The 16,263-nt window shown below is 33.7% G+C and overlaps 1 protein-coding gene across 2 annotated transcripts in view; it reads left to right on the plus strand.

Moving 5' to 3' along the window:
- LOC105210851 (dedicator of cytokinesis protein 7) overlaps positions 1 to 16,263 on the plus strand; it is a 65,233-nt gene that overhangs the window by 13,382 nt on the left and 35,588 nt on the right. The gene's annotated exons all lie outside the window — the stretch shown is intronic.

The raw sequence follows: 16,263 nt of genomic DNA on the forward strand, positions 1-16,263 counted from the left end.
ATAGCCATTTAGAGTGTCACAGTGCGCTGCAAACCAGTCAGTTGACGGTGGCAGTAGCGATGGTGGTGGCAGCGGTGGTGGCGCAGCGAACAACACCAACACCAGCACTATACACATTCACAGCGAATACTTTATATATTCTGAGTTATGTGTTTGTATGTACAACAATAACAACAACAACAACACTACAGATATAGTGGCGCTGACGCTTCTTCAGCAGTATGTGAACGACGTGTGAGCGGTTGGGTGTTGGTGTTGGTGTAGGCAGTTGGTGGTATCGGTGGCGTTGTAAGGTGCTTAGTGTGAGCTTTTTTCCACTTGTTGTTGTGCATGTATTGGCTGGCTTGTGATCATCATCATCATCGCTATTATTTCATCTCAATCGATTGTTTGTTTGTATACGTGTATATCTAAGTACGTGTGTGGGGTTGTCACACTTCTTTTGTTGTTGTTGTTGTTTTCGATGTTTGTTTGTTTGTTTGTTCGGCCGTTTGCAACTAATGTTGCTGTTTTCTGTTGACTTGGCGCTTGCATCGCTTTTTTGGTGGTTTTCGGTTTATCATCATTCGTTCGTTCGTTCGTTCGTTCGACTGACTGACATTGCCGGCATTGTTGTTGTTAGCTAGTTGGAAATATACTAGTAGACAAGTAACTATATATACACTTCATATATATAGGTGTATATGTTAGCATGTATGTGCTTCTAATTATAATCGCTGCATTCTTAATGTTTGACATCGTTTGGTGTTGCTGCACTCAACCTGCTGACGTTGGTTTCGAATATTTTTTAATTTTTTTTTTTTTTTTTACAATATTAACATATATTTACTAAGTACATTTGTAATTATTAAATTTTGTTTTCGTAAATAGCAAGCATTTCACTTAGTATTACTTCTGTACCCAAAACAAATTTTTTCAATATTTTTTTTTATTTTATTTTGTATATTTTTTTTTCAATAAGAATTTATTTAATTATAAGCATTTAAGCAAAATTTAGGTATTTGGACTTAATTAGCAATAATGTTTTTTTCAAAGTTTGGAATTCTTCCCAATATTTATTTTAATACTCTCGTACCATGTTCCACAAGAGGAAAATAGTAACGAGACTATTGTTTCTAACAACTTAAAATAATCGTGTTTAAGATGATGAAATGAATTTATATCCGGATGTTTGTTATAACATCGGACATGTTGTCTCAAGAGAACAAAAGTACAAACGCCTAGGATTAGGTTAAATATCTTATATTAGAGACTACTCGGTTTATTAGATTTAAATTTACTAGGTAACATTCTAATAATATCTATAACGTTACATCATTTACCATCAGCTTCTTTTATGACATAATAGATAACTCAAGTACTACTGAAGATATCTTGGCCTTTCATTTATGATTATTTCAAAAATGTTAATCGGTGCCTAAATACCCTAGTCAACATTTATCGTATGTGAAGATCTGTGTCTTCCAGATCATTTTTTTTCTATATAATCGGACAGTATGTAATTTATTTTTCTAGAGAGAAATATCTTATTGGTTGTCACGAAATCAATACTTCCCTATTTGTTCATTACATTTATATTGGCTTTACACTATTATTAATCACTCTTAGAAATTGTATATATCCAGAGGGTTTATAATAAATGTAAAGCTGAGATGCGTGACCAATTTAGATTAATTCATAAACCGTTAAGCTATTCTTCAGAGCTTAAAATGGAATTTGAAATAATATTAAATAGACGCAAGATATATAATAGATACTAATATCAATTAAAAATTAAATTAAACAAGTAAGGAAGGGTTAAGTTCGGGTGTAGCCGAACATAAGACACATTTTTTTTTTGAATATATATTTTATTTAATATTTAAATATATTTTCGCGTGTAATCGTACATTTTCTACTCTCGCAATTTATTTACGCAATTTTATTATAAGAAAACACAATTTGACCCATATATGCGGCATAAAGTCCAAAAGATTGACGAAAATCATCATATATGGTATTTGAGGGCTGAGATTATTCCTGAACCGATTTTAACTATTTTTACCAGCAAGCTACATTATATTCTCGAATATCCGCTCGCTTAATTTTGCCAAGGTATCTTACATATTATCCGATATATACGGTATATAGTTCACCGGACCTTTGAAACCCGTAATATTAAGTATATGGGAGCTAGGGGAAGTTATGACCCGATTTTACTTTTGATACAGCGGCACATTATTACATGGAAAACATCTCCTATGACTTTCTTTAGAATATCTAAGAAAATTTACCGCTATATTCAGTAAAAATTATCCATTGGAAGTGAGATCCTCATGTCCGACATCTGGGGCCTTGAAAAGTTACAGTTCGACTTCGACAATTTTTCAATGAGTGATGGATGCCACACCTCAAATACAGTGTTTGTGTAAAGTTTTGCTCCGTTATCTTTATTGCTTCTTGATATACATATATAATGTAAAGTGAACGAATCAGCTGGACTTCAAAACTGTATTATATGAAAAGTAGGCGTGTTTATGAACCGATTTCGACCATTTTTTATCCGTGTTATCAGAGTGTCAAGAAAATATTAATTTAGAAATTCGTCGAAAAGTTTCTGAGATAGGGTTTATGGCTCTTAGCAATGCATGGGCTCATACATATTGAGACTAGCTTTAGCACTCTCCAGTCAACTTCTCCAGCATTATTCCCATGAATTAAGTTTAATCTAAAAATTTTGAGATGAGGAGAAAAAAGGGGTTCGACTCAGCATACAACTTCTAGCTACTCAGATGCACTTAAATAATAAATTAAATAAAAATAATTAAACATAAATTCATAATCTTACAAGCGCTTACAATTATTTACATAAAAAAACGACTAATTCCATCCAACACAATTAATCACATGATTTCATCGTTTTGTGCACGCTTTTTTGCTTTTGTTTTTGCAATAGCAATAAATTAATGAGCACTGGCAAAGCACCTAGCATACATACATATACCACGACTTATCGCTCTCACATCGGCTTAATACTTAACTACAAATACATAAACATATAAATGCTATGTACTTCCGCAGACCGACAGACAGACAGACAACGTCGTCTTGTGGGCGTTTGCATAAAAATTCACATACAAAAACAAAACAAAGCGAAAAGGTAAGAAGTAGTTAACAAAAAAGATTGAAAAAAAAATATCCATCAAACGGCTGACCAGTTTTTCCACACTATTTATATGGTGTGGTGTAATGTTTCAACACCAATATTAACGATTACTACCTTTAAGGTTCACAACAACCAACTTGTTGCACATCTGCAACTTAATTAATTTTCCGCTCGGTTACATACTGCGTTAAACATAAATACTCGTATGTTAAATAGGTGTACAAAGTTGTTAAAAAAGCTAGTAAAAAGGTATATAAATGCGCCGTAAATACTCGGTTGTGTTAAGCGGCGCGGTGCGGCGCATCTTGTATGCATTTACATGTCAATATATTTGCTTATATTAATGCTTAGTTTACATGCATAAGGCGTTCGTACATACACACATATGTCTACTACTTCAAGTACCAAGTTAATGCTTCTGTCGCGCTGTATGTTCATCTAAAACATTGCAAAAGTCAGCTGGCAAACAAAAGACTTAAGACTTGCTTTAGGTTTTCGATTTTTTCACTGTTGAGAATCTGTGAGAGTTGCTGAAAATCAATTTAAAAAGGGTTTATTTCTCTTAGCTATTACTCTGGTGGTTGTGAAAAATCATTTAAATTCATATGAGTATGTTCAAAAAATAACAGGAATATCAAAATTTCCAATTTTCAAAAATGTTTTTAAGCTATCTATTAAGAAAAAAGCTATTGCTGATCGAGTTGTGAAGTATTTCGACGATTGGAAGAATCACAGGCAAAAGTGCATGATATCGAATGGTGATTATTTTGAAGGTGACAACATTAATGTAGATGAATGATTTATTATGTTAAAAAAAAAAACGAAAATTCCCGTTATTTTTTGAACACATTCAAAATCAAACAAAATTTGGACCCTTTACTGCAATGGGCGAACTTTTGCTCTTTTGTTTGTTTTAAAGTAAATAAAGTAAAATAAATTTAAATTTAAAGTATAAACAAGTAAGGAAAGGCTAAGTTTGGGTGTAACCGAACATTTTATACTCTCGCAATTTATTGAAGAAATTTTATTAAGATAACGCACAAATTTACCTATAAATTCGGCATAAAGTTTAATAGAATAACGAAAATCGTCATATATAGATATGAGGGCTGAGGTAATTCCTGAACCGATTTCATTCAATTTCACCAGCAAGGGACACTATATTTAATACTATACGCTCACTTAATTTTGCTTAGATATATCACATATTAACCAATACATATATGCGTAATAAAACCCAACGAATTTTTGAAAAACCTATAATTAGGTATATGGGAGCTAGGGGATGATATTTTTGAAAAACCTATAATTATGTATATGTTAGCTAGGAGATGTTGTGACCCAATTTTAATAATTTTTGGAACAGAGACACACTATTGGAAGAAAACAATTTCCCTCTGAATTACATTAAATTAGCTGAGAGATTTATCCATATTTTTGGTTAAAATTTAACCTTAGACGCTGAGTTCAACATGTTCGATATCTGGGGCCTTGAAAAGTTATAGTCCGTTTTCGACAATTTTTTCACAAGTGATGCCACTGATCATATACTGTATTTGTGTAAAGTTTTATTTTGCTATCATCATTAGTTCCTTATGTATATCTTATAAAGTGAAGGAATCAGATGGACTTCAAAACTGAGTTACATATATGAGAAGTTGTCGTGGTTGTGAACCGATTTCACCTATTTTTCACACGTGTCATCAGGGTGCCAAGAAAATATTATATACCGAATTTCATTCGAATCGGTAGAGTAGTTCCTGCCATATGGTTTTTGACCCATAAGTGGGCGATGCCACGCACATTTTCCATTTTGTAAAAAAATCTGAGTGCAGCATCCTTCTGCAATTTCTTTTGTAAAATTTAGTATTTCTGATGTTTTTCGTTAGTGAGATAACGCACTTTTAGTAATTTTCAACCTAAAATTGGATTTGGGAGATGGGCGTGGTTATTAGCCGATTTCAACTATTTTCATAGTGTGTGGTGGGTGAGAAACGACTGCAGAAAGTTTGGTTTTATAGCTTTATTGGTTTGCAAGATATATACAAAAAACCTATTTGGGGGCGGGGTCACGCCCACTTTTCCAAAAATATGACATTCAAATGTGCCCCTCCCTAATGCGATCCTATGTTCCAAATTTTATTTTCATGTTTTTGGTTATCGCCATTTTGTGGGCGTGGCAGCGGTCCGATTCCGCCCATCTTCGAACTTAACCTTCCTATGGTGCCAAGAAATAAGTGTGCCAAGTTTCATTAAGATATCTCAATTTTTACTCAAGTTACAGTTTGCACGGACGGAAAGACAGACATCCGGATTTGAACTTTACTCGTCACCCTGATCACTTTGGTATATATGACTCTATATCTAACTCATTTAGTTTTAGGTGTTACAAACAACCGTTAGGTGAACAAAACTATAATACTCTCTTTAGCAACTTTTGTTGCGAGAGTATAAAAATGGACCATATAGTCCAATTGTTTTAACTTCGTTAGACTATTTTTACTGGGGGGTCGTTAGATCATTATTTGAGAGACAAACCTAGCTCTGGTAAACATTTGTTTGAAGGATAGTCTTTTTAAGATGCAATCGGTTACTTGGCCACCCTGAAATTAGTTCAAATACTAAATTTCTCAAATTACCCTAAGGGCTGTTGAAAAACAACCTCTTCCTTTAAAAATTTTAGTTTACACCCCCAATCGTCTATTTCTTCACAAGCCGATGAGTGGCTCTATTTATGCTTATGAAATCAAAATACCTCCAACCAAAGAAAAAAGTTAAAGAATCTCTGTAGAACATCTAGCAAATTTGTAAGCGCCACATTTTAATTGAACTCTTTGCGAGATCCAATTTCTTAGCATAATTTATTGCCGATTGTCGAAATTTTTCAAAACTCATCACGCACCCAAAAACCAACAACAAACAAAAAATAAAAAAACCACCGAAAAACGCAACCGGTTCAAGTTGTAATACAACTCATAACGCAATTGACCATAACATCAGCCAACATTTGATGCGGCGCGTGATCGACGAAGATTTGCTCAAGTTTATGCACAATCGGCCTGCGGTCGGCGGTTGGCGGTTGGCAGCCTGTTATGCGTTGCGATGCGATCGGTTGCGATAATGCAAGCAACCGACCGACCGACCAACCAATTTTGGAATTATTGAAACATGAAACTGCATTGCCGCTAGTTCTGCACCGTTGTTGTTGTGCACTTTTGTTGTTAGATGCGCTTATTAGTTGTTGTTATTGGTGTTGATTTTTTGTGGTTATGCTTGTGGCCTTTATTTTATGTTTGTATTTATGGGTTTTCATGCTTTTTTGCATAGATTTCTGTTATTGCTGTTGTTGTTGCGGGTTGCGTGCTGTTTTTTAGGTTACTGCCGGCCAAATTGTGGTCAACGCCAAGCGTTGTAAAGTTCATAAGTCATTGCGGTGTCGGTAATGCACCGCGCCACGCCCCGTCCACCGATGCGTGAAGCTGTCGAGCAGCTTCTTCTCGCTTTTTTTCGCAGTTACACCAGCGCTGCATTCCCACACGTCTTGCGCCTAACGACGCGTCAGCAACCTGATTGGACAATATTAATTTTTTTGTGTGTGGTGTTCTCCGCGGACCGAGTCGTCCGATGCATTTCATTTTTAACGCTTAAAATATTGTTTTTTTTCAGTTTTTTTCGGCGTTTTCGTTGCTTCCAAGTAAATTAAACATGTTTATGTGTATTTCAGGGTTGCCAAGTGCATTAGCGTTCATGTGCAACAACAAAGTCGCCAATTTTCACAGCCATAAATTGCAATGCGGTTTTTGATGGGTGTACGAATCTAAATATGTGAATATTTTATTTTTTATATTTATATGCATACCCGGCTTCAATTACAAGTATCTTTAAAGATTCGCAGAATTTCGTTTTGCTTCTTCGGCAGGTTTTTCTTGTAAAGTTGTTATGGTAATCTTAGAACTCTAAGATTTTATTTCTTAGAATTTCGAGGATGAGTTATTAATAAGTGATAAGATTGAACAGACTCACAGTTAATTAAGAGCTTGAAGATTAGATCACTCCACTATACTCTACATTTTCCACCTTGCTTTAACTCCTAGTCCGAGATATTTGCAGGGTAAAGAGGTGAGTCTATTTAACTTAAGATGCCGCCTGATAAAATCGAAATCCGTTGATCACAAAAGCAAAGTAGAACGCTTCAAGAATACAACAAAAGTTTATATATACTTAGGGGCTAGAAGAAATGTAATCCAATCTCGTCGATTCTCAATACCAAAGAGGTATTCCTCCATGACATCCAGAACCGCATGGTTTTGTGCTTACTTAAATAGCTTATGATTTCCAAATACAATCGAAATGCTGTTCAGATTTACATAGCTATTGCATATCAGAAGTTTTCTTCTCACTATAGAACCGTTATCACAAGATTCTACAATCACTACTTTCCAACACTTGGCATCGAACGTACTGTGAAACGACTAAAAGATGAAATTCCTATCGATAAATGTAATCGATATTATCAGAGACTTTCTTAGGTATGTTCAAAAAATATCGGAAAGACATTCAAATTTTAAGATTTACAAGAGGTTGAGGAGTACACTGCTGCTCAGGTTAAACGTTAAAACTTTCACTTCGTGAATTCTTGGCCAAAAACTATACTGTACCGATGCCACGGCCTACATATTCGCCAGACATGACTCCGTTTGACCTTTTCCTATTCCAAAAATTAAGAGAACCTTAAAGTGTCATCGTTTTACAAGAGATTTATGAGAAATCGTTGAAAGGTCCAAAGGCTATCCAAAATTTATGTTTAAGAAGTGTTTCGACGATTGGAAGATGCGCGGAATAGGGACTATTTTGACAACATTAATGAATAGAGAAATATTTTTTTGTTTCAAAAACGAAAATTCCCGTTATTTTCTGAACACACCTCGTAGATGAATTTGCTGGAATTTCTATATCCAAGCAATATAAGTTTAATATCGCTGCTTTCTTTCTTTTCGTGCTGTCTTGGCTTTTCGATCCACTATATGCATAGCCTTAACCATAGCTCCAAACTTCAAAAACCTTTGTGGAGCTTTCATAACTCCACCAATTGACATCCTGCGATATTTATATGATTTTAACATAACAGCTGCGTGTTTAAAATACATATTTTCGATACCCTTTATTTCCTTTATTTTTGTTTATTTTTAATTTTGTGTGTGTCGGAAAACTTTGCAATGCCATTTTCATATTTATATATTTTGCATTGTACTTTGCACTCATACATACATCGAAACGTGTTTGCTTTTGAAGATTCTCTTTATTTGTTATTATTTGTATTTCTGATTTTTATTTTTTATTATCATTCTTTTTTTCGCATTTTCTGCACTCGCAAGTGACTTGTTTCAACTTCAACTTCTTAACGTTCGAGCGCACATTTTGGCATGTGACTGCGACCTCAAATGTCAACAGATGTAAACCTCATTTGCACATTGCCACATTCGTTGTAGGGTGAATGAATACTTCAATATTAAATGAGTATGTACATATATCTATATATATTGTATATACATATGTATATATATATTTTTTCATATATTTACTTAAGTTCATGCACAAGTATGTAAGTTGTCTTAAAGTACGTTTGCTGAAGTTTGCATTGAGTCGTAGTTGTTCGATGAGTGGTTTTTCGAATTTTTTCTCTACAGTAACAAAGTGTGTGCGATGAGCTGAAAAATAGCAACAACATAAGCGAAACTTAAATGCTTTACAAGGAATCAGCAATAGATAAGACAACATAACATATATATGTATATATAGGCTCTTGGTTACAGCTCAAGCGTATTAAGGTGTGCCATTTTTATCTCAACTTTTGATTCGATTAAAAAGTTCTAAAAAGATAATTTTTCTCAAATTAATTGATAAAATTTATAATATTTTCCGAATTTTACCAAATTTGTGTTTTAATTTGGATTCTATTTAATATAATTTCATGTATTTTTCTTTTTTTCAATATTTTGAGAAATAGAATTTGATACCCAGTAGAAATTACACCTAAACTAAATAATTTTTTTAACAACTTAAATATCTGAAGATTATAATTTTATTGTCAATACAACCCCACCTTCTTCAATTTTGTATAATTTCAACTTAATACATTTTTATGATAAGCTTTTCATGTCCCAAGAGGCTGATAGAATCGAGTCTTTCAGGTTGGGATATGAAAAATAGTATTTTTCAGATTTCCTATTTTGTGATCTTCTACCTGAGCGACAAGCAGACTACGATGATTTTTTCACTGATAGGTTCCAACAATTATATTTTATTTTCAACGTAAATAATCGTTTTATAGGAGGGAAGTATCCTTCTTGGTTTTTGTTTTTTGCCTTTATCTACCTTCGGCCTCAAAATCCTGTTATTATTAAAGAGTCTTCACAAATAGACGAATTGAATTTTTCACTGGAATTCACTCCAAATTCTTCGGTTCCGACTTTCTGCAGTCGTTTCTCACCCACCACACACCATGAAAATAGTTGAAATCGGCTAATAACCACGCCCACCTCCCAAATCCAATTTTAGGTTGAAGATTACTAAAAGTGGGTTATCTCACTAACGAAAAACGTCAGAAATACTAAATTTTACAAAAGAAATTGCAGAAGGATGCTGCACTCAGATTCGCCCACTTATGGGTCAAAAACCATATGGCAGGAACTACTCTACCGATTCGAATGAAATTCGGTATATAATATTTTCTTGGCACCCTGATGACACGTGTGAAAAATAGGTGAAATCGGTTCACAACCACGACAACTTCTCATATATGTAACTCAGTTTTGAAGTCCATCTGATTCCTTCACTTTATAAGATATACATAAGGAACTAATGATGATAGCAAAATAAAACTTTACACAAATACTGTATATGGTCTGTGGAATCACTTGTGAAAAAATTGTCGAAATCGGACTATAACTTTTCAAAGCCCCGAATACCGAATATGAAGAATTCAGTGCCCCATGGTAATTTTTCACCGAAAATTTCGGTAAATCTCTCAGGTATCTTAATTTAAGTTAGAAGAAATATTTTTCTTCTAATAGTGTAACTTCCCCTAGCTCTCATATACCTAATTATAGGATTTTCAAATTGGGTCAAATTGTGTGTTATCTTAATAAAAATATATCAATAAATTGCGAGAGTATAAAATGTTCGGTTGCATCCGAAATTAGCCTTTCCTTACTTGTTTATATTCTAGAACGGCACGATTAATTGTGAACGTAGCCTCAGGCCAGGTATGTGATTTAGATACCATTCAAATACTTTCCACTCGGTTTTTGGGAGGCATGAAGACTTCTAAATTTGATACAGATTGGGGTGTCATGTTTCCCAAATACCCCAAGAATACACCGTTTGTGCCAGCTTCTGTATAATCTGGACTGATCTATTAAAAGATCAATACATTTAAGAGCCTTTATGTCCTGGTGGAGTTTAACTAACTTAATCTAGTCAGCTAGTCGTCCCGAAAGGGTTTCCAAGCAATCCGAAGCACATATATCTGTCACTGAAGAGTTCTTCCTCCTTCTTCCATATTCCCTGAGTTTTTCTAATCATGTTTGCATCTCGAATACTTGGTTACTTGCTCATTCATTCAACTGAGTACTTGAGCACTCACACGATTTCATATTAACCATTTTGAATTATGTAAATCTTCACATTGAATTCCACCTTCCATTCAGGCGATCTTCATCAAACTTTTATTCTTACTTTGTTGGACCAACTATTTAAACTATTGCTCACTAAACAATATTTTTTATTTACTTTGTACGCAAAAGACAAATGCACTTAAGTGTAAAAGTAAAAAAATATTTACATTTTAATGCTTTAATTCATTTGTTTGTCGTCGTTCCTCGCTCGTCGTTGCGCGTTGGTCAAGTGCTCAAACTTTAAATGACGTAAATCTTGTAGTCGCTAAATCGTTTAATTTATTGAATAGTTGACATCAAATGTCAAGTTTGTCTGCATAGTGGTTATCAGCGATTAACATAAGCAATCCATGCATATTCGTTTTTTGCATTTTCATTTGCTTTTTCGTAGACAGAAGCTCTATGAGTTGGCGCATTTTCATAAAAGAGGCGATACTTTTTGACATTTAGTAGGCGTTAAATGTGTGTGTTTCGATGTTAACAATTGGCGGAGTTGTCTCTTATGGCAATATGATTTCATAAAATTTGTTTAAAAATGCATGGCAGCTTCTTTACTATTCTCTTCTCATTTATTTATTTATTTTATTTTTTTATTATTATTATTCTTTGAATTTACATATTTATTGATAATTATGACGTAAGTCATTAATGTAAACACATAATTTAACATGATAAGTACCGGCAACTGGTTTGTCTATGTTATTATATATGCAGATAATAGTGTCTTCCTGTTGTAGAGGTGTCTTCAGTTTAAATATTGTCCACCCATTTTTGGGATATAATCGAAAATTTATTATTAAACGCTTCTTCGTTAATTGCATCAGGTGATTTTTGAATTCTTGGATTACTATTCATAATTCTGGTCCTAATAACTACAAATGTACTCAAGCGCCATCTAACGTTTCGCCCTAACAACTTTTTCAGTGTGTTGATATAGCGTGAAATTGGAATATCTCATGAGTATATATCTCTCTCATGAGCAAGGGTGTTGAGTAATACCTTATTGTAAAAGATGTGTTATCCTTTCTGTAGAATTGAGAAACCATTCGTCTTGAGGTCCAAATGAAACTAACTACACACATGTAACCTCACGATGGCCCTCACCAACCCCACTTAACCCTCTAACCGCAAGTTAATCACTTCAATATAATCACCAAAACTTAGAAGATATTAATTCCACATTCACTAAAATAATAAATTCAATAATGAAATTAGTTTGCATTGTCGCTTGTTATTAAACAACTATCTTAACTTATGCTTTAAACAATAATTAACAACCTAATCTTCGTCTAAAATATTTGCAAACCTCTTACCCTTCACCTAATTGAACCCAAAAGTCGAGTATTGAAATAAATTAATTTTGTTACTGTGCTCATACAGCGGTAAATCTTTTGATAATTATAGTAAATGACAGTTAAATGATGCACATTAAAAAACATTTCATATCAGACGAAGCACAGCGAAGCAAAAAAAAAAGCGTAACAAAGATGGCAACCATGCGAAAAAGCGCCAAACTAATTAGTTTGATATTTTATACGTTGGAATCGCGCTGCAAATCAACAGCAAATGTTGAAAAATTGAAAGGTAAATCAAATTAAATTTACTAACAGCTATAGACAAAGTACCGCTACATAGCAGGGGCAAGGTAAAGATCAAGTGCAAATGGGTGTAGACTACATTGTGCGCTCAATCGAATAAATTTACTTGATACAAAATGTATAATAAAATCATTTAATTAACGCTAACGCCTTTTGCAAGAAAACTTAATTAATATGGAGGTCTTTAAAATATAGAAATTAATATTTTTTGATTTCTTTTTTAAATTTAACTATTGTATGAGATATTAAAGTAAATTGTCTAAGGTTCTATTATTATTATTTTAGCGGGTACACATAACCTCTTTAATGAAAAAATAATCAATATTGTCTAAAGGTTGATCCAGAAGACGAGCTGTTTTGTGAATAATAGAATATAGCAGATTGATGTTAGATGAGTAGGTTTGAGAGATCAGCTTAAGGGGTTATATACTGTTAGAATTTTCAAAAAATCTATTTTTTTTTTAATTTCATTTTCTTAATGTACATATATTTAAGAATACACACAGAAAATTTCATATCGTTCCGGTAAATATTTTCAAAGTTACAAGCAAATGAAAAATTTGAAAAGGCGTTTCAGAGTGCTTGGAAGTACAAGGTCCAAACTTTAAACGCGTTTTTCTCAAAATGGTGTTTTCAAAGTTGGGTGACCAACATTACTCGAAAACGGCTAGACCGATTAGTCTCAAATTTTAACACGACCTTCTTAAATATATTTTTTAGTAATTAATCGAAGATTTTTTCTCTCCGATAAATATATTTTTTTTTATAAACAATTTAAGGCCGAAATTTCGGTCAAGAATCGATTTTTTTTTTTTGAGAAACCGCCATTTTGTCAAAAAATTTTATTTTGCTTATTCTTTTGATTAATTACTAGATTTAACATTATTTTAATGAAATCTGTTTTGTTTTTTAATTTCGGATGATCCAGTTCCGACATATAGTGGTCACCGCAAAACGTCTTTTTTGAGAGGAGCTCCTGGAGATCAGCTGTAGCTCTTTTTCAAATAAATATTTTTACTAGTACTAAGTCTTAAAATACAGTTAAAAGATACCATAATATGTGTATAAATTTTTGGATCAATAAATTAAAAAGTTTTCTCAGAAAAAATTCTGGAAAATTCACTTTTTTTCGGCCGTCTAACTGTATATAACCCCTTAAGAGATGATATAGAAGAAGATTTATACACTTTTACACATCGAACCAGATGAAACCCCAAGAAATCATATATCAAACCAAAGTTAGTAAATCAGGCGAAATAAATGAAATAAGAGACCATAATACCACAGCTGCTGTCTCTTAGGAAGATTCATGTAGGCGCAATCATTGGTTTGCTTCCTTGTCGTTATCCAATACGTATACATGCGGTGAGATTAGGGTCTATCCTGAAGCCAGTTACCAAAGCTGCTTAGAGAAAGACGAAGAGGAATCAACCAAGCACTCCCTCCTTCAATGTCCAGCATTCGACAGACTAAGGTTAAAACACATCGGTAGGCACACCTTCAGGGAACCCAGCGAAGTGACTGGGATCGACATTAGCCGACTTAAGAACTTTGCAATAGAGTCCAAGCGTTTTATCGAATCATTAGGTTCTTGGCGATCTGTCGGGAAGATTTGGGTGCCACTAAAGACAGTCAAAGCTGTCTACGTAAGATTCTCTGCAGTCACGGAGATCTACCCCTAGACCTAACCTAACCTAACTACCGCAGCCAGATTATAAATGCTCATTCAAAAGATTTGTAGAGTGACATGTAACCGCTGATTTTGTAACTTTTAGAGTTTCCTAATAGTGTTTCGAGACGATCTTCCATTAGATTACAGAGTACCAAAAATAGTTGTTTGCACAAAAAGCCTATTAGAGGCTTCTACGGTAGATATATTCGATATAATACTATGAAACACTCCAGTATAAAATATATTCTCATACTGTCATGTCCAGAGAATGCCACAGAGACATACATAAGATCAGCAAGATCAGTTTTGGGATTTGTGTGTAATTTCAAAGTTTCACTCAATCCAATCTGATTCTTAAATAGTCCAAAGAACCGGACAAACAGTAAAGAGCTTTATTTTGACGCAAATACTGGTAAATCTTACAGAATAAATACCAAAAAACGAAACAAAAAAATCAGGTTTCAATAGGCAAATAAAAAATTATATAATCTAAATATCGATCGACATTGCTTTATTGCTTACGGGCATTTCGGGAACTCTCCAAAAAGCACATAAATTAAAAAGTGTGAATATATTTAAACACAAAACCAAGACAAAGCTACACACATAACAATAAGAGAATATTCTTCAGATATTCTTAAAAAAAAAAACATAATAAACAAAAGCAACTTTAGCTGCCGGACGAGTCAAATATCGACTAAATTAAAGCACATTAGTGCGAAAAATAATAATAAATAAATAAAAAGCGTTAAGCTATAAAAGCATTTCAATAATATTAGCTGTTTGGTTTTTGCCATGATTTTAATTTGATTTGATTTTTTTTATCGAAGAATGTGCCCAGTTACTGTTATGTACTTGTATGTGTGCTTGGGTTAGCGAACCGCGAATGCGTCAAGTACCACTAGCACTAGTGCTACTTAGTGGCGACTAGCTTGGCAAATAATTTGCTGATGACGCTTTTTGTGCGCTCGCGCTGTGGCATCCGCCTCAATGACGACGTTTTGAAGTGTAGAACGCTGAGTACATACATACTTACTCGTATAAAGCGTTTGATGTTAACTGAAATCCGGCTGGCACCGACCAGCACCAGCGGCAGAGGCTACAGCATCAGTTGTTTTTTTCGTTCATTAGACACTGTTAGCTGCTTAGCGCTTCTTCGCGGCGGAAAAAATATACTTGAAACAACTTTTTGAGTTTTGTATAAGTATATATATTTCTATATACAAACATACTCATTATAGCGTTATATGCTTAGAACCACATTTTTTATTGCTAGTTGATTTTTACTTGGACCTTTGCATATACTAGAATGCCATTGCATTTGGAATTCTTTAGTTTTGTATTTTTCAAATAGCTGTGGCTTTCTACAGCACAAATGCCATATAGTTTCTTAATACACTATCTTACGCGTTATTGGTTGCCATTAAATTGAAATGACTATGCAAATCTGTTTGTTTTTTTTTTTGTTTTTTTGTAGTCTCAAAGCGTTGACCAGCATCCTTTTCAAGTTCATTCACATTCACTGTTGTTTCTCATGTTTTTTATTTTTCTCTCTCACTTACACAGAACTCATTTAATATTTCCAGTTTTGTTCAGTGGAAATGAAAGTAGACCTTTTAAATTTATTGCTATTGGTTGCTTCATATAATTTATTTGTTTTCAGATATCACGTTTTACGACGTGTTAATAGAGCAAAGTCTGCTTCTTCTTTTTCTTTACGTAAAAAAATGAATATTTAGCGCGAAGTCGTTCTTCATGAGTTTCAGTAAACATTTTGAGTATAATTTATAATTTGTATTATTTTAGTTATTATATATAATTTAATAGACCCCATAGACACTGTGACATTTTTTACTGATCCTACGAAAGGATTATCATATCATCTTACCTTAACTGGATATATATAGAGGATAAGTCCCTATTAACTTGCTGTTCCTAAAAGTCATGAGGCTTATAACCTCGCGTGACCTCTTGGTTAACCTCACTTCAGTCCTAAAATGAGCTAAAGTCACGCGATTTTAAGCTAGAGGCCAAGCGAGGTCAAGTTAGGGGTCAAGCGAGGTGAAATCGGACTATAACCATACTTAATACCATAATAAATCAATCATCAGTCAAGATATCGGAAAACTTTTAATAAATAGTGTCTCCTAGAGATGTCAAATCTTTTATTAA

This window comes from Zeugodacus cucurbitae, chromosome 3 (assembly GCF_028554725.1).
Source record: "Zeugodacus cucurbitae isolate PBARC_wt_2022May chromosome 3, idZeuCucr1.2, whole genome shotgun sequence".
Classification (NCBI taxonomy): Eukaryota; Metazoa; Arthropoda; class Insecta; order Diptera; family Tephritidae; genus Zeugodacus; species Zeugodacus cucurbitae.